Consider the following 22280-nt stretch of genomic DNA (forward strand, 5'->3'; position numbering starts at 1 on the left):
TTATCCAGATAATACTGTGTGCAAACCTAGAGACCAGGCTTGCTGGTGCATGCCAGCATCCTCCTCTCCCGACTTGTCTGCCCCATTCTGCCACAAGGGCCAGGAGGAAGCTCTCCTTCCTCTTCCCTCTGATGCACACCATCATTTCAGGTGTAGGCAAGGCTCCACCCCCTGCGACTCCTCAAAGACAGCAAAGCTCAGTCACATTTCACCAGAGAAACAGCTTGATGATCTGACGGCAGAATTTCAAATATCATCACAATTTTCTGGTTTGTTTTGTTTTATTTTTTTAACATGGTCTCCTAACCTTCTCTTGGGCATGGTAAATGGATTAAGCCAGAATAAAAGGCATGTGTTTGGTAAAGCAGAACAATCCATGCTAAATTTTGAACCACTCACCTTTCAGCCTGTTGTGGGACATGATATGATCTTAGCAAAGGACTCATGCCTGCCCAGAGGTGCTGCCCTGCTCTTGTTTAAGAGTCATCATGGTTTAGCAAATGTAATTCAACTTAGATTTGCCTAGGACAATGTTACTTTTCAGATACGAATGGGAATGCCTTTGTTCCAGAAGCATTTGTCTTAACGCTGCTAACGTTCTCACTCACATTTGAAAGTTGGTGCCTTCTGATATTAACAAACACAATGTTTATTGGTGAGATTTACTGTAAGAAAGATGCTCGAAGACAGTTCACTATTGTTGGGCTACTTATTCATGTGTGGCCTTGTAAGGCTTGAACTCAAGGCCTCAGCTCTCAACTCAAGGTTGTTGTCTGCACCTGAACCATACCTCCACTTCTGATTCTTTGGTGGTTGATTGGAGCTGCGTCTCATGGGCTACATGCCCAAGTTGGCTTTGAACCTGGATGCTCAGATCTCAGCCTCTTGACTAGCTAGGTTTATAGGACTAAGCCAGTGGTTCCTGGCTTAGGATGTGACAATTTTGACCACTCCATGGTTTGTTTTGGCAGGCCAAATCTGTCAATCTTGCCTGGAGAAATAGATGTGTTCTCACTTTATGTCTCTTGAGAATCAGCTGCGTTCACCAGAGAATCTTTGTCTCCTGCCCACTCTGAAGCAGTAGAGCAATTTGAGGAACCCAGAGGTTATGAAGGCATTCACCCCAGCATTTTCTAGCTCTCGCATTGCTTGGAAGAAGTAAGAACTTTGGAGTGAGATAGGAAAGGACGATACACAGTTTGGAGGTGTGGGACTAGCTTTTGGGAAAAGGTCTTGTCCACCTTGTCACTGTGATGCATCTGTGAGGGTTTTCTTTTGTATTTCTTGACAGACATTTTCTGGCCTGATTACAGGCAGGCCCTTCATGCTGCCACGGAGAGACCAGTGAAGATTTTCAAATGGAGAAGCAGGTATCATACTTTGTTTTTCTATAACTCAAAGAGAAATTTGCATTGATTTATTTTAGGAAAACTTCCATCCTGGCAATATGTTTATATTTCATATTTTAAAATCAGATGTTTTTCTATTCTATCTGCTATGCCTTATGTTTAAGTTCTAATGAAGTGCATTAGGAAATCTTATGAAAAACCTTGATATCTCTTGACCCAGAAAAAAACTTTCTGGAAAGTAAATAGTGCATTTTTCATGTAGTTTAGTATTCAATATTTCAATTTTTCCTAAGTACTGTCTTTGTCTCTATCTCTGTCTCTGTCTCTCTCTGACTCTGTGTCTGTTTGCTTCTCTCTCTCTCTCTCTCTCTCTCTCACACACACACACACACACACACACACACACTTCTATATACGGAGAAGGGAATGCTTCTCAAGGTTGAGAATTATGCCTCGTGGGAAGAAACGACACTGCAGTTTGTCTCCATTCCTATAGCATGCATTTCTGATACATTGCTGAAGGGGGAAATTCGTCTCCTTGAACAACTTGACGTAAGTCTTCTCTCTCCGATTTCTGCTTCCAGTCTATGGCTCCATGAATTCTTCTCAGAATAGTCATTTTAAATTGTATTAGTTCACTAACTTACAATTTTAATTAGCTAGCAATGTGATAAGAGACATCAAAGCATGCATAATATAAATATTAATACAGGACATTCTCCCCACATATGTACAAAGTATGAAAATGAAGATTCAGCAGTGTTACAGGCTGGTGCCAAAAAATTGTTTTATTTTTCAGTAAAATATACAAATGTCAGAACACTGTTATCTGCTCATTATAAGTAATATTCTTTGACTGGAAGATATACTTCTGAGGCATAAGCACAATTTGCTGATAAAAATTTGATTTGTAGAAGCTTATTAATGTATTGTGATTTCTGATTTCATTTCCAAAATGAAAACAGTGTGAAGGCAGTCATTTTCATCCTTAGAAAATGTAAATAAACTGACAATCTTTTGGAGAACAATGTGCCATCTTTAAGTGTGGAAAGACAAAAGAAAGCAGTATGGAAAGCAATGTCCACTGAGTTTAGGCTTCAGCAGCAAAGGAAAAACATTTCCACTCCCTTAAAACAAATGAAAACATCTTCAAGTAGAACCTAGGGAGCAGAGTAAAGCATTCAGATCTATGTACAGGAAGAGAGCATTTTTGAAGAAGGGTGAATAAAACTAAAATAAAAACTATTTTCTTATTAGAATTGGCCTAGTATGGAACCACTTTATTAGTAGCAACAAGAGATGCATTGATGATTGTAATGGTAAAAGCAGATTCAGTGAGCATGTAGCAGAAGGGACTGGCCTGGGGAGGGGATGGGCTGTGAGCACATAATTTTGGAGCATTTGACATGTTGTAGTCTTATTTTGAACTTGAGCAAATTATATATGCATATTTGAAATTCTTAGACAAAATGAAACATTTTCAAAAGATACATAGTTAGTATGCTAAGAGGCGAGCCAAATTGAATTATAAAGATAATTAAAAGTGAGTAAGATAGAGTATCAAGGAACAATAGCAAAAATATTTCAGTAGGGCAATGAAGAAAATTTATATGATTATATGACATGATAAAGTAAAAGTCTTTTATATGGAACCCAACATCTGTCCATGTTTAGAAACTCTGAGAGAATGAGAAGAACACTTTGACCTTCAGTGAAGCGTCTATAAAACCCACACTAACTTCATATCGAATGTGGTATACCTGGTGGAACACTCCTGATGGAGAGCAAGAAAAGAGAGGCCTGTCTTCAGACTGTTCTTCAACAGATTTGAAATTAAAGCAGGGTAGTAGAACAAACATTAAAAAGAAGATAAATCCAATAAAGGTTGAGAATGAATGTATTCACAGATGACTCACTAAGGTGGTGTATCTTCACAAATGGATGGGATGGTAGGAGTAACAGGCATCTAGAAAGTTTTAAGAAGATCAGTTTTATGCCAGGCTCCTGTGGGTCACACCCGTAATCCTAATAAAAGAACAATCGAATACAATAAGAGTAGGCCACAATATTTCAACAATAAGTTGAAAGACTACTCTTTTGACACTTAGCAAAACATTGATTTAATTTTTCTAGGCTGAAGAAGAATAAGAAGAGGAGGAAGAGGAGAAAGGGAAGGAGAAGAGGAAGAAGAAGAAGAAGAAGAAGAAGAAGAAGAAGAAGAAGAAGAAGAAGAAGAAGAAGAAGAAGAAGAAGAAGAAGAAGAAGAAGAAGAAGAAGAAGAAGAAGAAGAAGAAGAAGCAGCAGCAGCAGCAGCAGCAGCAGCAGCAGCGGTGGAAGTGGTGGTTAGTTCACAATGATTCCTGTATTTAGACCTACAATAGCAAAGTGTGCAATCTGTAGGGGAAAAGCACTGTGAAAGAAAGTTTACAATAGTAGGATGTCATATTTCTGAAACCCCCTACCAAGCACAGTAATGGAGGAATAATCTTTCTAGTGTGTGTCAGAAAGAATAGCATCAAGGGGATACCATGACTCAGTCTTGTAATCCTAGCTACAGAGGAGGCTGCACCCTGAGGATTGGGGATAAAAGTCTGCCAGTAATAAAAGTCTGTGGACTATATTTCCAATTAATTAGCAAAATGATGACTGGAGGTATGCATATAGTGGTAGAGCAACAGCTATGCACAAGAAAGTCAACTGAGAACATTGAGATTAAAGTTTTAGTCCTAATATTAGCATGTGCAGATGAGCATGCACCTATACACACACACACACACACACACAACACACCTCAAAATAAAGCAATAAATAGAACAAAATGAAGGAGAGAGAAAGGGGAGGGAGGAAGCAAGGAAAGAGCTACATGGAAAAAATAGCATTGAGCAAGAAAAGACAGTTACCTTCTCTCACAGTTCTTGAGAATAGTTGCTAGAAACGATAAGTAGTAGCCAGAACTAAGAGAATTTGGGAACCAGTGAAAGGAAATTGGTAGGAATAATAAAAGAGATCTTCTCTTTACAGCAAAGATTTGGATGAGAGAAGAGGAAAACCCATTAACTGAATAGAGAAATTGGTGAAATTGTTGGTGTGATATCCTCTAAAAGTGTTACTGAGGTGAGGTTGGGGTGTTCAGAGAGAAAAAACAGAAAGAGAGCTGATGAGAGCGATTGCTGGTGAGGAATATGGTCATGCAAATTTAGGGATATTCTTCTCTGATCCTTTGGGTCCTTGGGTGAAGGTAAGAACACACTGGCGGGAACACTGGGGAGAATTTTTGGACGTATGCTGACAGGGTTAAGTTCACAAGGGTCAAGTGCATGAGGTCATAGCACGTGAGAGTCAAGTGCATGAGAATCAACTGCATGAAGTCATTGTCCATGAAGTCAAATGTGTGAGGTCATAGTGCATGAGGTCATAGTGCATGAGGTCAAGTGTATGAGGTCAAGTGTGTGAGATTGAAGTACAGAGGACTTAGAGAATAATATAGTAGAGACACGCATGTGTATTTGAGTAGCAAGCAACATTCTCTTTTGTGACCATTATTAATTAAACTCATTATATAACCTTCCATAGGGATTTTATGATCTTCAAATGGACATGCTTTCTTAGGGGCTTCCCTCTTGGACGCCTTATAGCTGAGCTGGTACAATTGCAAAATGAGTATAATTTTGTTTTTTTATGGGATCTTTTGAGATATTTCCAAGAATAATATATCTAACTTGAAGGAAGCAAATATTTGAATTGACTTTGACATCACTAGTATGGAACCTCGATACTCCAGTAGAAATAAAAGTCAGGTCCCGTTAGGATGTTTATGAGTCTGGCTGCATGGAGCCTGTGCAGACCGTTGGGTATACTGCATACACGGAGCACTGGTTGTAAACAATGCTTCTTAAATTGTCTGCATAAACTTCATAGATAATTTGAGGGTGGTTTACTGCAGAAATTATTCTCTGACAAGCTTATTAAGAAGTGCATACAAATGGCTTCTTACAAAAGGAAAGCCACCAACTCTGCCTAGGACCTAGCTGCTGCCCAGATGAATGGCGTGCAGGCAGCAAATAGAGGAGTGCATTTATGTCATGCTTTCTGCATACTTGAGAGCTCCTTACAACTTAACAGGATGGCTGTGTTGACCATAAAAACTGTGTGTGTGTGTGTGTGTGTGTGTGTGTGTGTGTGTGTGTGTGTGTGTGTATTACAATCACTTGATATTCTAAGTAGTATGCTGTATTAGGCTCCTGGGGAGAAAATTAATTTGAGTATTTTTCTTATAGTGTGTATGAGCATTAGGGACTTCTTTTTCTCGCCTTAATGTTACCTATTTACATTTTTGCCATTTTGTGGTGTTTGATTGCATTTTGGTAATAAGGATTCACAGCAGTGCTGGTTTTATTTGGGGGGGGGGTTGTGTTTTGTTTATTTATTTATTTTTATAATGAAAAGTCAAGTTGAAATTATCGGCAACCATGAATTAGGACCGCGAAGGTTCGAAGGCCTCCTGTTGAGATGACTATTAAACTTAATTTTTGTATTTCCACATGTAATCATGCAATCTCTACTAAATTGATTACTTTCTGACTAATGGAATCATAAAATTTTATACTGGAGAGACATAAACCATTTTCCTATTTATCCTTATCTAGCAATGAGAGATCTATTTTCTAAAGTTAATGTTAGAAGAGCAAATTTGCACATTTTAAAAATTCACATCATTATGTGCTGTCTCTGCAAAGCAGATAGCTAGAATACCCTGTGGTGTGAGCAGAAGGAAATTTTGGTTTTACTTTCTTTTCCTTTTTCCTGTGCCACTACTAGGGCCCAGGCATGTCTCTTCTTTCACTCAAGGCTGGTGCTCTACCGCTTGAGCCACAGCTCAAGATGGGAGTCTCGGGGACTATCACCTGGTAAGGGAGTCAGACCTCTCGCCTGGAGGGAAGGTTTGCCTGATTGTCCTGCAGTCTCTGTTTCTGCTCTCATGGTGGCTCATATCTCTAATCCTGCTACTTGGGTAGGGAGAACACATTTTGGAGAAATCCTATTTTGAGGCTAGCCTGAGCAAAGGTTTGAGAGACCCCATCTCAAGTACAAGGATAGTTCCAAGGTATGTGTCTGTAACTCCAGTTATACTGGGAGACATACATTAGAAGAGTAATCGTGCAAGGTCAGCTTGACAAAATATACAGGGCACTATCTAATAAAAAAACTAGAGGGCTAGACGTGTGGACTAACAGGCCTGCATGGTTCCACAAATCTTGAGCTCAAACCTAAGAGAGGGAGCATGGGTAAGAGAAATAAAGAAACAGGAAGGAGAAAAAGAAAGGGAGGAAGGAAGGAAAAAGGGAGGAAGAAAGAAGGGAAGGAACGAAGGAACGAATGAACGAACGAAGGAAAGAAAAGTAGAAAGATCAATCCATGATACCCATTAAATTGCTTTATAAAGGCAGGAGGGGATCAGATAGATAAACAGAAGGGAGAATTTGATCCAAGTATGATTTTTTGCACGCATAGCAATATCACAATACAATCTCTTTGTGTAAAGAATATAAAATGTGAGTGGTCGGTTTTCTGAAGCTGCAGAGTGCGTCCTCATTCTTGGACACAGACAAACCCTAAAAATCGAACACTGAAAGAAGCAGGAAATGAAAATGCAAGGGTTCTCAAAAGGGGTAAGAGGCAAACCAGGGCTGTTTGCCGAGAGCACTCCTGGCAACGCCTGCCCTTCCTCCATCTCCGTGGCTTGATCTTTCTCCTCATCAGTGTGCGAGGTTTGCAAAGGCTCTAGGGTAGGAGCTCCATGAGTGTTCACATAGTGCAGATTCCAGGTAACTCTTGCCCCAGTCCAGGTGATTTTGCCTCTAAATCCCAGCATGTCCTGCTGTACCAGGATGGACAGAGAGCAAGAGTGCCCTGACTTCTGGGTAGGGACCAAGGCAGCCGTTCTTTCCCTCACACTGGAGAGACACATGTGGCAGAGACACGCCCACTTTGTTTCCTGAGGCAGAGCTGTAGAGGGTCACAGGGATGCAGCACAGTTTGCATTCGGTCTAAATACACGTGCTATCTCTATCCTCTAAGGACGAGGCAGGCCAACCGGCACAAGGAAACAGAGAAGGAGGAGAGATGACATCTGTGCTGGGAAAGTGTCAATGCCAATAGGCCTGTGGCAACAGACCAGGAAAACAAAGAGAACTGGCAGACTAGAGAGTTTGCAGAAAGAAAATCAGGGGATTGGGGAATTAATTGGTGGTGCGGGGAAGTGGTAAACAATGACTCGGAGGTTCCAATTCTAGAAGACTGAGAAAATTGTGGATTTGTCTCTCCATAGAAAGCAGAGTGTGGATTTCCTCCAATCAATCGAATCAATAAACATACAGCAACCTGTAATAATGCAGAAACCATGTAAAGCAGAAGTTGGGCAAGGGAGCTCCGCATAGCACACCTGCTTTGCTATCCTGGATGGGACACACCGCCCTACGCTGCCACTAATTTGTGGTTAAGTCCTGTTGATTTTCGATGTGCCCACACTGGGGCTTGAACCCACTGCCCTGAGTGCTGTACCTTAGCTTTTTCTCTCCAAATTGGCACTCTGTTAGTTGATGGACGCTTGCACTTGCAGTTTTTTGCTGGTTGTGAATGAACCTCTCGGATTTGCCTGATTGGTCTTGGCTTCAGATCTCAATCCTCAGGGACATGGTGTGAGCCACTTACAGCCGGCCTTAAGTCCTCCATCCCAGCCTGGGCAGACCTGGCCGAGGGCACGGACAAAAGGTGGTGACCACTCAACGCTGAATCCCGACAGAAAGGCAGAGGAGGCAGCATGATGCTTGTTCCCAGTGAGTGCATGCTTTTTCTCATCCTTGGACCCTCAATCATCAGCCACTCATCAGATTCCATTTGCACTCAAGAATGTGGGAGGAAATGTTCAGCTCTGCAGACAATTTTGCATTGAATAATGAAGGGATCTAGGTGCAGATGGCTCACACCTAGCTGCTTAGGAGGCTGAGATCTGAGGGTCCGGGTTCTGGGCCAGCCCAGGCAGGAATTTCTGTGACACTCTTATCTCCAATTAGTCACCAAAAAGCTGGTAGTGGAGCTGTGCTCAAGTAGTAGAGGGCCAGCTTTGAGTCAACAAGCTTAGGGATAGCATGCAGACTCAAGCTCTTGTTCCAGTATTAGCACAACGTGCATACATACACACACACATACACATACATGCACATATGCACAGACTGGACTGTTTGGATGTGCTTCATTCACAGATGGGCACACTTGAAAGTCTGACACGTGCAGACCTTGTCAATCGGAGCAGAAAGACTTCTGCAAATATCTTCCTGTCAGATGCTCACTGTCTTTTTTCCAATTCATCTTTTATCTTCTGGTTCGGAAACTCATGCAGTTAAAATGATATTGCCCACATCCAAGCTCCAATTTCTGTCAATTCAATACTATGCTCAAACAAATTCTGCCTCTTTGTTTTTCTTGTGTGTGTGTGTGTGTGTGTGTGTGTGTGTGTGTGTGTGTGTGTGTGTGTGTCTGAATGAGTGTGGGAAACAAACTTGCATTAGAATTGATTGAATAAGGCAAAAGATTGTCTAGGCATGATTGCTTCCCAATTTCTCTAAATGCAATGGTTTTACATCTACTTTCTCCTGGCAGCCATATCATGACCCTGAGGCCATCAGCAATAGGAAGAAAGGAATATTCTGGAAAATGGTTGGGAGAAGAGCAGAGGAGCAGTTTCAGAAAACTATTGAACAGCTGAATGCTAGCAAACAACTTTATTGTCCGATATGAATTGCATAGACAGTAGGTTTTCTTGTAACATAGTCAAACACTTCTGATCTTTTTTCTCTCCCTGAGTGCCCCGGCTTGTCTTCTTGTGCCTGGCTGCTGAGCTCCACCCCCACCATCTACCTTTCTGCCTTATTTTAGTATCTAGGTTTGCATGTGAGAGCAAGAATGTGCATTTCTTTCTGAATCTCATCTGCTTTGCTTCACAGGATAATCTTCAGTTCTAGCCTTTTCTTTTCTTTCTGGTAATGACATGGTTTTGTTCTTCTTCAGGGTTGAATAGAGTTGTACAGATGGACATACTTTATTTCTTTAAGCATTCATGTGCGGATTCCACAGCTAGAACTTGTGACTCCAGTAACACTAACATGGATATCAAAGTATCAGAATGTACACACACATATACACATAAATACACACATATGTGCACATATTATATATCATAGATATCATATATCTTATATGATATATATTACATCTATTCATTGTATCTTCTTGATGAACTTTTTTAAAAACTTCTTTAACTATTTGGATTAATTTTGACTTGAAGTTCCCTTTCGCAGACATGACTATAGCCATGCCAAGATGGTAGCTTGCTTTTGGATTTTGTTTTCTTTGAATAATTTTTTTCCATACGTTCACTTTCAGTCTGTATATGTCTTTGCTCATGAGGTAGCTTTTTGTGGACAAAAACAATTAGATCTTTCCTTCTTTGATTTATTCAGTAGTCTACCTCTTTTGATTGGATTATTAAGATGATTTACATTTTATTACTGACAGAAGTATGTGCTAATTTCTCCACTATGCATTTGAAAGGTTTTCTGGTTAGCTGGGTGAAGACCTGGTTGCCGTTCCTCATTCTGATTTGTTTATGGTCTCTGCCCTGTTGAGGATGTATGTTTTCTTTCCTCTGCTCTGTGGAAGCTGCCTTGAAGTGTCTTCTGCAGGCTAGCGGAGAGGTTGTGACTTGCTTTAGGTTATGCGTTCTCCAGAAAGTCCTTATATTTCCTTTGCTTTTGAAGGTAATTTGCTGGGAATCTACCTTCTCTCAGGACTTGCAACACAACCGTCCCTGCTCTCCTGGTCCAGGCCTCTCATGCTGGTAAGTCTGTGCTGCCTCTGATACCTACACTGGCTGCTCCTGCCTGGAAATTTTACTGGTTTTTGTCTTTTTTTTTGAACTCTTGGAATCTTAGCTATGTTATACAGTAGATTTTTTTTTTCTGATTGTATACATTTGGGGATTGAACAACCTCCAATAATTGGATTTCCATAACTTTCTCAAAACTTGGGAACTTTTCTGCTATAATTACTGTAAACTGGGTTTTTAGAAAAAAAATGTTTTCACTCTACATCTTGGAGTCCTCTTCTACACCAGTGAAAACAATAAAGGTGACTTAACATGGACTGTTTAAATGAAGAAAGAGTTTAGATAAAGAAAGAGTTCCATTGGGAACATTTTTATACTACTAGATATAGTTTTATTGTGTTTTCATAGTCTTAAATTAAAAAAAAACTGTTGTTTAATTATCTCCTAATCATTTCTACTTCATACTCAGAATAATATTTTGTACGATGAACTGCATCTTCCCTTATTGACTTAGATAATAAAGATTATAAAAGTGTTCCATGTACCCAGGATATTTACCCATATCATACCAACACCCCAATTTCATCTTATTTTAGACTTGACAAGGTAAAAATATTTTAAGAAATTAATTTGAAACAATCAATTTATTAAAAACAATGATCATTTCCATCTGTCCAGTAATGGTCGAATTATTTTAATCTTCACATGATGTGATAAAATGGTGTTACTTATTCAAATACTGGCCTTATCATTTAAGGAAATAAATGTTCTGTTTCCAAGAATGACCAAAAAAAGAACCTTTTATTGAAAGTGTAGTTAATATGGATGTAAGATACAGTTTTTGTTGTAATCTTCTCTGTGGAACAAAGCAAAAGGAAAATCAATATATTTCATATTTCATATTTCATGTAAGACAAGGCCAAAGAGACTTCCCACTAGACTTATCCATTTTCTGCTTAAGAACTACACTGCAGATAATGCCCTTTTCTGTCCCATAAAAGAAATTTCTTCTGAAAGTAGGAAAAGAATAACCTCTGTCTTTCATTACAACCCATCATATCATATCTTATACACTTTCTGTGGACACATTGGGTGAAATTTTTTCTTTTTTTCTTCTTAGCACGATAATTCAACTTTGAGATTGCCTATATTCTTAGACAAAGGTTTAGTAATTCCCAGTGCTGAAGCCTTTAATCATTCATTGTGCCTATAATGAAAAGATAGGACTTATTTCAAAAATAGCAGCCTTGTCACTTGGACTGAAGGAAGAAATCCACCATATTAATAGATCAGTGTGACAGGTTTTGTGGTCAAAAATAGGACAGAGACAAGAAGAGAAAGCCCTCTCTCCATTGATCTTTCTTAGCATGGCTAGGCAGAGAGCTGATAGAATCTGAGTGTGCAGATATTTTACTGTGGCTAAGAAGAAATGAAAGTTCAATTTTATTCAGAGGTTTCAATGTTGACAAACATTGGAGCTATTCCTTTAATGTCCCCTCTACAGGAGAGGTATTCACCCATCTAATCATTTGTTTATTTTATTAAATATGTATTTATTGAACACTTCTATTATTTCGAATACTGGGCAATTCAACATTGCTATAAGAGAGAAATGGAGTACCTTCTCTCAAATAAAGCAGCAAAACAACACAATCAAAACATTAAAGAAGAAATTCAAACTGGTCATTGTTTCTGATAACATCCATAGTGCATTTGCATCTCTCTCTGTGTGTTTAATTCTACTAGACTAGCAGGCCTTTCTACTTGTGGCCCTGATTTATAAATTAGGCTGTTTAACATCCTGTAGATTGTAAATTATATAAAAACAAATTCATTACAACATGGCAAAGGGAAATGTTCAAACCAGAGGTGTTTTATTAGCCTCCACTAAGAGCCTGTTTGTGAAGTGTTTCATGAATATCTGCTGCTGTCTTGGTTGAAAGTATTTTATGTTCTTACATAATGGTGCCATCACAGTTTCTTTGGCTGCTTGCAAGCTCTGTTGTCTTTGAAGGAGCGTTTCCAGGGAGCAGTGGTCAGGAATGCTGGCGAGTGAGCTGCAGGTTGAAGCTGTAAGGCGTGGGAATGGAGGAGGGAGAGAGGAGGGAGGGACCATAGCACCTTCCAGAAAGAAGTGCACACAGGGATGCAGTCAGCTGGCCTCACGGGGCGTGGCCAGTCCCAGGCCCACCTCAGGCTTGGTCCTGCAGGTCTGGCTCAGCTCACCTGGCTGTCTTCCTGGGAACTCTCCATGGTCATCCACTTCCAGATCCCAGGCTAGCCGACCAGTGAGGGCTTTCTATGCCCTGAAGCAATCCTCTCAGGGACAGGGGGCTCTCCACTAGTCCTTTCTTTGTTTACTTTCTTTCGTTAATCAATTAATTAATTACTTCTATTTTTATTTGTGTTGTTACTGAAGCTTTAATTCAGGGTCATGGGTGCTATCTCTGAGCTTTTTGTTTTTTTTTTTCCTCCAGGCCAGTGCTCCACTTCTGCATTTTCGGTGGTTCATTGGAGTCCCACAGATTTTCCTGCCCAGGTTGGCTTTGAATTGCAATCTAGGTTCCTCAGATCTCTGCCTCCTGGGTTGCTATGATTGCATTACCTGTCACCATCAACTGGGCAGCATAGTCTCCTCTAATTAGGAAGAGAAATTAATGCTTAATCTATTTTTATGGTGAAAGACCCTAGTCCCCTAGGATACTTTCGTCAACGGGAGGGCGCCCCAGAAACTCAGACTCCAGACGGGGAGATGCAATAAGCAAGAGGAGGAGTTTATTTGACGTTTGCGCAAATGGATTCTCTGCCCCGGTCAGTCAGAGAGCCCCGAGCAGCGGTTACAAGCCTTTTTAAAGGCAAAAACCACAAGATTAATGCATAACACAAAGCATCCCATGATTGGTCCATTTAAAGGTCACCATATACACCAACAATCACTTTGCCACGCGGGAAATTTTGTAACACTCTTTGTAAAATGATTGGCGCAGGGGACTCAAGGGGGGGTAGTTACTTTGGACAATAAGGGTTAGGAGAGTTCACATAGTTACAGACTTGTGATTGGTTGACATTTGGCCTAGTTTGCTGGTCCTGCCAGGTGGTCGTTATCTCAAGGTCCTGTCTGGGGAATTTCTAAATGGGAACTGAGGAACATGTACTGTCTGTTCTTTATCTATGACCACTGACCTTGTCCTGGGGCCGGCATCTGGTCCCTGAAACTTCTTAACTCATTTCTGGGAAGGGAAGGGTCAGTGCTAGCGTAAGCAAGTTTACAGAAGCAGAATCAGCAGTTAGCAAATTGTAAAATGGACGCAGCCCTAATTTTTCTAATTCTTCATAGTAGTTGTTGATCAACAGAAGAGTAGAGAGGTAGGAAAAAGTACAAAGATTAATCCACTCTTGCTCTTATCACCTCCTCAGGACAATGAAATAAGATTGCTTTCATCCAAAAGATATATGACATTTTGTCATACATTTGGTCATGTATATACATCTCTATGTATATAACGTGTATGAGTCCACCTTCTAGGAAAAATGTGAAGATTCAGTCCATGATTCAGACAATGAGGTGACAACAAACTATTGTTATGCAAATGAACACAGCACATATCCATGTGTATTTGTTTTAAAATAATGTAGAAATATGTAGAATGGATTGGTTACTTAAGGCGATCTTCATTTATTAAGAAATATGATTGTTTTCTAAAATATGGTGTCAGATGATGAAAGTGTCTCCCACAAACAGGTTTCTCTACTAAAAACAGAAAAGTCTTCCCTGTGGTCAGGATTATATGGTTAAGATCTGTACTAAACTGACTTCACTACCACTGTACACCCCAAACACACTGCCTCCTGGTTAATATGCCAATGAAAAATCATTAATTTTGAATGCCTGCAGGTTTTCAGAATCTGCTCTGATAATAAGTATGTATATATATATATATATATATACATATATATATATATATATACACATATATATATATATGTCTGTATATATACCCACATATATGTGCATTATGCTCATTTATATTGTTTTGATTTCTCTTGTTCTATATTTTGTTGGTCTTATTTCTATGCAGTGTTGTAGTTTTCATTAATGTGTGTTTAAACAATGGATAGAAATAAGCCAGGCACTACTAGTTGCTCCCTGTAATTCCTGCTACTTAAGAGGCTGAGACCTGAGGATCAGGGTTCAAAGCCAGTCCAGCCACAAGTCTGTGTGACTTTTTAAATGCATTTTAATTATTATTGTAAAAGTGATGTACAGAGGAGTTACAGTTACATAAATCAGGTAATGAGTTCCTTTCTTTTTGGATAATGTCACTTTTTCTCTCACTCCCAGTTTTTCCCTCCCATCCCCATCCAAAAGTTGTATAGTTCATATTCCATATAGTATCTAGTGAGTATCCGTGCTACATTTGTTCACCTTTTGTCCCTCTCCATTTCTGTGCCCCCTTACAACCCAAAAGACAAATAAATAAATAAGACAAAAGGAAAATAAAAACAGGAACAAAGAAAATCCTGGTTTCTCTTTCTTGGAGTTTGTTAAAGATATTGCACTTTTGTGTTATTCTCCTAAGTCTCTCTTCCTTGGGTATCACTGTATGTGAATGCCTAGAAAACTCCCTGAAGTTATTAGACAACCATGTTCATTTCAGGATTATTTACCATAGACAAGATATGGAATCAGCCCAGATAGCCCTGAATGGATGAATGGATCAAGAAAATGTGGGATATATACACAATGGTATTCCATGCATCCATTAGAAAACATGATATAGTACCACTGTAAGGAAATAGAAAGACTTTGGAAAAATTAGATGCATCAAAAAAGCCAGACTCAGCTGGGCGCAGGTGGCTCACGCCTGTCATCCTAGCTACTCAGGAGGCTAAGATCTGAGGATCGCAGTTCAAAGCCAGCCCAGGCACAAAAGACAGTGAGACTCTTATCTCCAATAAACCACTCAGAAAACTGGTGCTGTGACTCAAGTGGTAGAGAGCTAGTCTTGAGCTGAAGAACTGAGGGACAGTGCCCAGGCCCAGAGTTCAAGTCCTACGACTGACAAAAAAAAAAAAAAGAAAGCCAGACCCAGAGAAACACAGGCTGCATGGTTTCCCTCTTTTGTGGTAGCTAGAATGTGCCTACAAATCTACAGGTAAACATATTGGATGGTAGACAAAAAGTACACTAGGACATGATAAATTATACATGTCAAGTCTGTGAGACTCTTACCTTCATTCAGCCAGCAGAAAGTTGGAAGTATAGCTGGCTCACATAGTTGGCTTATTCATTCTTGAATAAAAAAAGAAAACAAACAGCTGAAAGGCCAAGACCCTGAGTTTAAGCTCCAGTGCTAGTGTATAAACTCACACATGTACACACATACACCCACAAGCATGCACACTCATTCACACACACTCATATACACAAGCACGCACAACCCTGTGGATAGAAAGTCAGTGGTTGCTACTCCACCTGTAAAAGCATGATATACTATTTCCTAAAATCTCAAGTACCCCTCAATTCTCATCCTACAACAACATAGGTCAATGGATACAAGAAGAACTTCCCAGTGGTTAGGAGAAAGTGCTGAGAGCCTACAAGAAGCCACACATATTCCCACAGCTCTTCCACTCAAGGATTGTACACGAACAGCTTCCACTCAGTGTCAAAGTAGCCACGTGCGTGCATGAGACCTTCAAATCTGGTATGGTCAAGTTTACAGTCATAGACTCCACAGGTAATACTGAGAGCTATTGTAGGTTCATTGATCCTTCAGCTATTATTGATCAGATATCATTGTTTGAAGGAAAAGAGAAACTCAATGTTAATCTTAAGTGAAAATCCCAATGGATTGGATAGCAGTGGGTGCAGACTGTATTAAAAAACCCTCCAGCTGTGGAGACATTTCTCACACCTTTTGAAAATTAGCTTTGCTAATATATATTAGCAGAATATATATTCTATCATATCATATTATGTTATATATATGGTCTAATATGTCATATATACCCAGTCTAATATATATTATATTTATGTTAATATTGTAATATATATGTATATACATATATTAGACTGGCTAGTTCTCCCAGCTTCCTGGACAACAGGGGCTTGAATGTCCATCCATAATGTGTCCCAAAAGAGTAATTCATCCATCACTTTGATATTAAAATATTTTAATTTAATATAAAAAGATGCAGACTTAACTAAACAGTGAGTTTATTTATATAAGCAACAGTTAACATAGAAAGGTATATGGAAACTGATCATTACTGCCAGTGGAGAAGCAAAAGAAATATAGTTTGGTACATAAAAATCAAGCAGGTATTTACAACTGCAGTAATAAAATAGATGAAGTCAGTTCATTGACAACAGCAGAGAAATAAAACCTTTCTAATGATGCACAAAAAATGCAAGTGCATTGATGAAGCAATGTTAGAAACTAAGCAGAAACTTAATTTTCTCACTATAAAGCAATTAATGATAAAATAATAAAAATATAATGACCATGCTCACCATGCATTGGCATAGACAACCTAAAATCCTGTAGAGCAGATGTGCTGTGTCATCTACAGATGAGAGCTGAGACTGTGGAAAGCTATGGAAACCTCTTTCTAAAGAAATCCCTATATCCAGACAGCTTCAGAGAAGACTCAACAATTACTGTTGTTCTTATCATGGTGCCAATACTGGAGCTCGAACTTAAAAGGTGTTTTGCTATTGCTTGGCTTTTTCAATCAAGGCTAGTGCTCTTGTGGTTGAGCAACACCTCTATCCTCTGACTTTGTGATGGTTACATGGATATAAGAGTCCCATGGACATTCCTGCCCAGGTTTGCTTCAAACTGCAATCCTCATGTCTCATTTCCCTGAGCAGTTTGGATTACAAGAGTGAGCCACTGGGAAACATTCTGGAACACACAGAAATCAGATTCTGAGACCTGGGTCTCATTAGCCTCCCACCAGAACAGACTGACTTTCTACCAATCATTTAATGAAGTTCTAAAACACTGAAAATTTAATGAAAATCCTAATATCAAAACCAGCGAGGGTATGAAATTTATCAAGATAATATCATTCACAAATATACATATACAACCTTGAAGACTTGCTAATAACTGTACTTTAGCAAGAGGTTTGAAAACTATTGCTTACTATGAGCAATTCTAGGGAGGCCAGAAAAGCTTAGTGTTACCAATTTAAAAATGTAAGGGACAAAATCAATAAACTTGAGAAGAAAAGGCATATGGCACATGAACTGGCTTAGAAAAAACTGACAAAATGTAGGACTTGTGTAAAATTAAATAAGAACAAATCATGATTTATGTGTTAAATATAAAACACTTAAAATTTTAGCAAAATATAAACAGTAAATCTTCAGTGTGTGAGTAGATATTAGTTGTGTCCCCAATTTGGAGCCACAAAAAAAGGTGGTTAAATTTCCTCATAATTTAAAAATCAAATCAACAAAACACCTAATTTTTGATCAGTGAAAACTCTAATTAGTAGAACAAAAAGATGGTACTGACCAGAAGAAGAGCAAACATATTAAACAAAGAATTATATTTCCTATAAGTAAACGGAGTTCAATTGCAAACTAGAAAAAGAGTGAAATTCCTTCTCAAAAAAAAAAAATAGAAACAGATCACAATACGTGAGAATATTCTCATATTCTTGACACAATTAGGTATTAGGGACACACAAATTAGAATGTCCATGACTTATCCCTGGGCACCTAACATGTCAAATAAAAACACGTGATAATCAAAGAATACATAGGTAACGTGAAGAAACTTGATCCTTGACACATTATCGGCACAGAAAACAGCACAGTGACTGCAGAAAGTCTTTGTCAGCTCACCAAAACACTAAGAATGAAATCAAGCAGTTCAAGTACATGTGTGTGAGGTGATCCCAGAGAAACTGAAGCACACCCCACCCACACCCACACTGACACCCACCCCACAATCATAAACCTATGATGCAGATGCTTCTGTGTAGTTGTCAAAATGAGTGGTCAAGCTACATGTCCTTGATGAGTTAATGAATGAACACATATGGTGCGATCATTTCATAGATTACGACTCAAAGGTGTACAATAATGAGATAAATGATGGTCCAGTTTAATCATGACAAGTTGGTGTTGAATATGAACAGCCAAATGGGAAAGGTTACAAATTGCATTGTTCCATGAAGAAACTATAGTTAAAATAACACAATTAGAGAAATGCAGAATACTTTCATGTATGGTGGGTTTGGGTGGCCATGGATGGCTGTGAATCCCAGCACACACACTCCTCCACGTCCTTGCGTGGACAGAAGTGTGATCATTGGTGAAAAGTGGAAATCTCTCCATGATCTGTTCAAACAAGGTGCTATTCTAAAGTCCTTTCAAAATAAAGGTTTAATTTGGAAAATGAAAGTTACTGTGAAGCACAAATAAAATAAGAAGCAATCTGTGTTAGTTTGAATTTAAAGCCAGACAACAAAAGTTATTTTATAAGAATTCAGTGTACCCTCTTCAAATTATTTCCCAAGGCTGGAAACATATTAAGTGGTGCAGCACCTGCACGTGAGCACATGAGTACAAACCCAGTATAAGAAAAAAAAAAAGATCACATAAATAAATATCAGCAAGATCACAGATTAAACCCAGTGAATAACTGAATTCAAAGATCTCACCATTTTTCTTTATCCAAAATAAATGGGCAAAATTTCCCTGAATAATGATGGAAGGTTCTCAATCCTAGCTCTTTAGTGGGCTGAGATGCGAGAATCCTGGTTCAAAGCCAGCCTAAGAAGAAGAGTTCAGAGGTAGAGCTCTTCTCAGGGCTTTTCAGTCTCTGATAAAAAAATACAATAACATTTAACTCCAAGCCAATAAGGAACCCACAAATCCTCCATTTCATGTGCCGAGGTTTCATCTGACTTCATCAAGAAAGGGAGTTGGGACTTCTGTCTGTGGGGGTCAGCATACTCCGGTGTTGGGGTGACCAGAGCAAAGCTAGACTCAGGCGCACTCTTCATGCAACTGCAAACTGTGATGAAGTTTAAGGGGCGCAAATTGAAGGGCAATAAGGGAAGAAGTGGTTTTGGGCTGACCTCTGAACTCCCCTATCTCAAGCACTGCTGCGGTGGTGTGTGTGTTGCTTCAGTGTAAAGGGCATGGCTTTCAAACCCTCTCTTCCCTCTTGGAGTATTTTAAAGTCCAATCTAAAATATACACACGGGCCCAGCATTTGGAAAGTGTTATTGATCTGTCTCAAAGTAGCATCTCTGAGTCATCTCCGGACTATTTAGTAAGGGAACATGACTTTCATAGATGCAGTTAGCATAAAAATTAGGAAGTTCAGTACTGGAAAGGAAGTGAGGTTTTCATAAACCTGAGATAAATGCATATGGACTCCGAATCGTCAGCATTAGTGCCTTGAAATTAGGCTGAAATGGCCACACAAGTCAATTAACAATAATAGTTATCTTCTGAGGCTGACAATGAAGAAAACTCTTGCACAGCGTTCGATGACATTGGAACAAATTTTCCCCTGGTTGTGAAGGCTGATTTTGTCATGTTGTTTGTTACAAGACCACCTTAAACTAAAGCTTGGAAATTGTCCTGTGTAATAGAGACCCAGCCATAGCAACTATTTATTGGTTAAATTAAATGAGCTAATCTATACCATGACTCAATATAGTAATCACTTTAAAATTATCCAAGGACTGGAATCATGATTCAAGTGATTGAGAACCAGCTGTGAACAAGTAAGCCCAGCAGGAGCTCAAAGCCCTACATTCAAGCCCTGGTACAGATGTGCGCATGCACATGCACACGTACCTGCACACACACACATACACACACACACACACACAAAGAAATAAAATAATCTAAAAAGTACAAACATAAATAATAACAATTATGGTGGCGATAACTTAAAAATTAATGTCAACCTTGAATTAATGCTGAAAACAAAATTATAATTATCCTTAAAAGGTTCTAGACATAAGAATCTTATGCCTGAGAGATGATAGCCCCTAAAATGATTCTTACTGAGGCAATCTGTGCAGTTTGGCATGCAAATTCACTTATATTCATGGAGCAATCAGTTTTTCACCTATATGCATAGTGTCCTAATACTTCTCAAAATTTCTTCTTATGGCAAGAAGTTCTCCTAATCTAAAATAACTTAAGTCATTTACAGCATACAGTTTCTGTGCTAAAGAGAAAAAAGTCACCGGTCCCCAGGTATTTGAATACAGGTTCTGTGATTCCTGCCCTGCCTTTTTTGTGCCTATCCTGGGGCTTGAACTCAGGTCTGGGCCCTGTCCGTGAGCTGTACTGCTCAAGCCACAGCACCACTTCTGGGTTTATTGTGTGTGTGTGTGTGTAATTGGAAATAGGAGTCTCAATGACTTTTCTGCCTGTGCTTCTAATCTCCATCCTCAGATCTCAGCCTCCCTGAGTAGCTAGGATTATAAGCATGAGCCACAGGCACCCAGACAGTGTAATTTTCAGCAATGGAAACAGGGACGATGAGGGATCATCTGAATAGAGCAAGATGTTCAAAGACTTTAGCACTGTGTCTTTTTACTTCTACGTCAGCTGCAAAGCTGAGACTCTACTGGTTGGCTGTTTGGTACAAACTCCTCTTCATCCTGCTGAGCACTGTGGTCCCTGTAACCCTCCATTGCTTGTGGAAAGTAGGAACGCAGAGTTTGAATCACAGATGTGGACGTTTACTGTCTAGTAGCAATTATAATTGGGCTTTGAGCCTAAAGAATCATAGGTATAAATGCCTGCTCCAAGGACTCACCAGCTGTGAAAATTTGGGTGAAATACAGAAATAGTGAATGAGTTTCCCCATCTGATGGAACGGGAATAGTATTTACTTCTGACTTTCAAATTTGTATAGAATGCCATAAAAACGACATAGCAGAAGGTCGATAAATGTTAGGCAGAATGAATGAGCTCTCTTAAAATTTCACCTTTTAAATGATTTCATGTTGTTTTTAGAGGCTGGGAATTGTAGTCATAATTTCCCTCCCATCATCTCAATAATTTCCCATCAGCCGTTCATGCTGCTTTGTAGAATTAGGGTGTCATGTGATTTATTTTCTCAGGAGCCTTGTTCAAATTTGAAGCAAAACCTTATTAAAATCAGCTTACTAAAAACTTGAGGGTTTCCACTTACCGGTTTGTCTAAATAAAACTCTCAAAATCCATGTGTTCTGTGAGAAAAAAATACGTTTTCTGATTTTATTTCCTTACCTGTGTACATGTATCTTACGTTCAAGGTATTTTCTGTGTCATTTAAAGACAACCTCAATCTCTGTGGAAATGTCAATAGTCAGTCAATCCATTATTTTGCTTTTCCACATGAAAACTAAAATATTTATTGGTAGGCTAAAGTTCCAGTCCGGCATTGGTTATGAAGTCACCCTGAGGACTTAATTCTAAGAACTAACCAAATTACACGGGACAAAGCATTCTAAGATGGTGTCTGCATTTCTGTCTCTGGTGACCCTGAGGGGCAGAATCCCTGGGAGCCTTGGAACTCCCGGGGCACATGCAGGTGTGTGTTGCGTGTGTATGTGTGATCGTGTGTGTGTGATTGTGTGTGTGTGTGTGTGTGTGTGTGTGTGTATGCACAAGCATACATGCTACCCCTCCCCAGATCATTGTGATTAATCTAAACTTGGAAAGCTCGATAGGGAGTGAGAACCATGGTACACTGAAGTTTTTCTCCCTCCTCCCTCAACTTCACAAAGGAAGTTGAGGAAAAGTTAAGCTAAATTTCCCTGAAGCAAGCTTTATTACCACAGCCCTCAGATCCCTCATTCGAGGCACCGCAGTGCCATTTTTGGTGATTTAGAATTTTCCATGAAGATGTCACAGGTGCAGCAGCCCCTTGGCGTTCACTATTTTACAATTGGAAATAGAGTTTTCTGCAGCTCCAATTAATCTTTGAGTGTGGAATATTCTCAGGAACTTAGCAGAGGCTCTGAACCTTCTCCCCATGCATGGCAAAGTTGTATGAAATATAAATAGAGAG

The sequence above is a fragment of the Dipodomys spectabilis genome, unplaced genomic scaffold (assembly GCF_019054845.1).
Source record: "Dipodomys spectabilis isolate Male_0828 unplaced genomic scaffold, ASM1905484v1 ptg000457l, whole genome shotgun sequence".
Taxonomy (NCBI): domain Eukaryota; kingdom Metazoa; phylum Chordata; class Mammalia; order Rodentia; family Heteromyidae; genus Dipodomys; species Dipodomys spectabilis.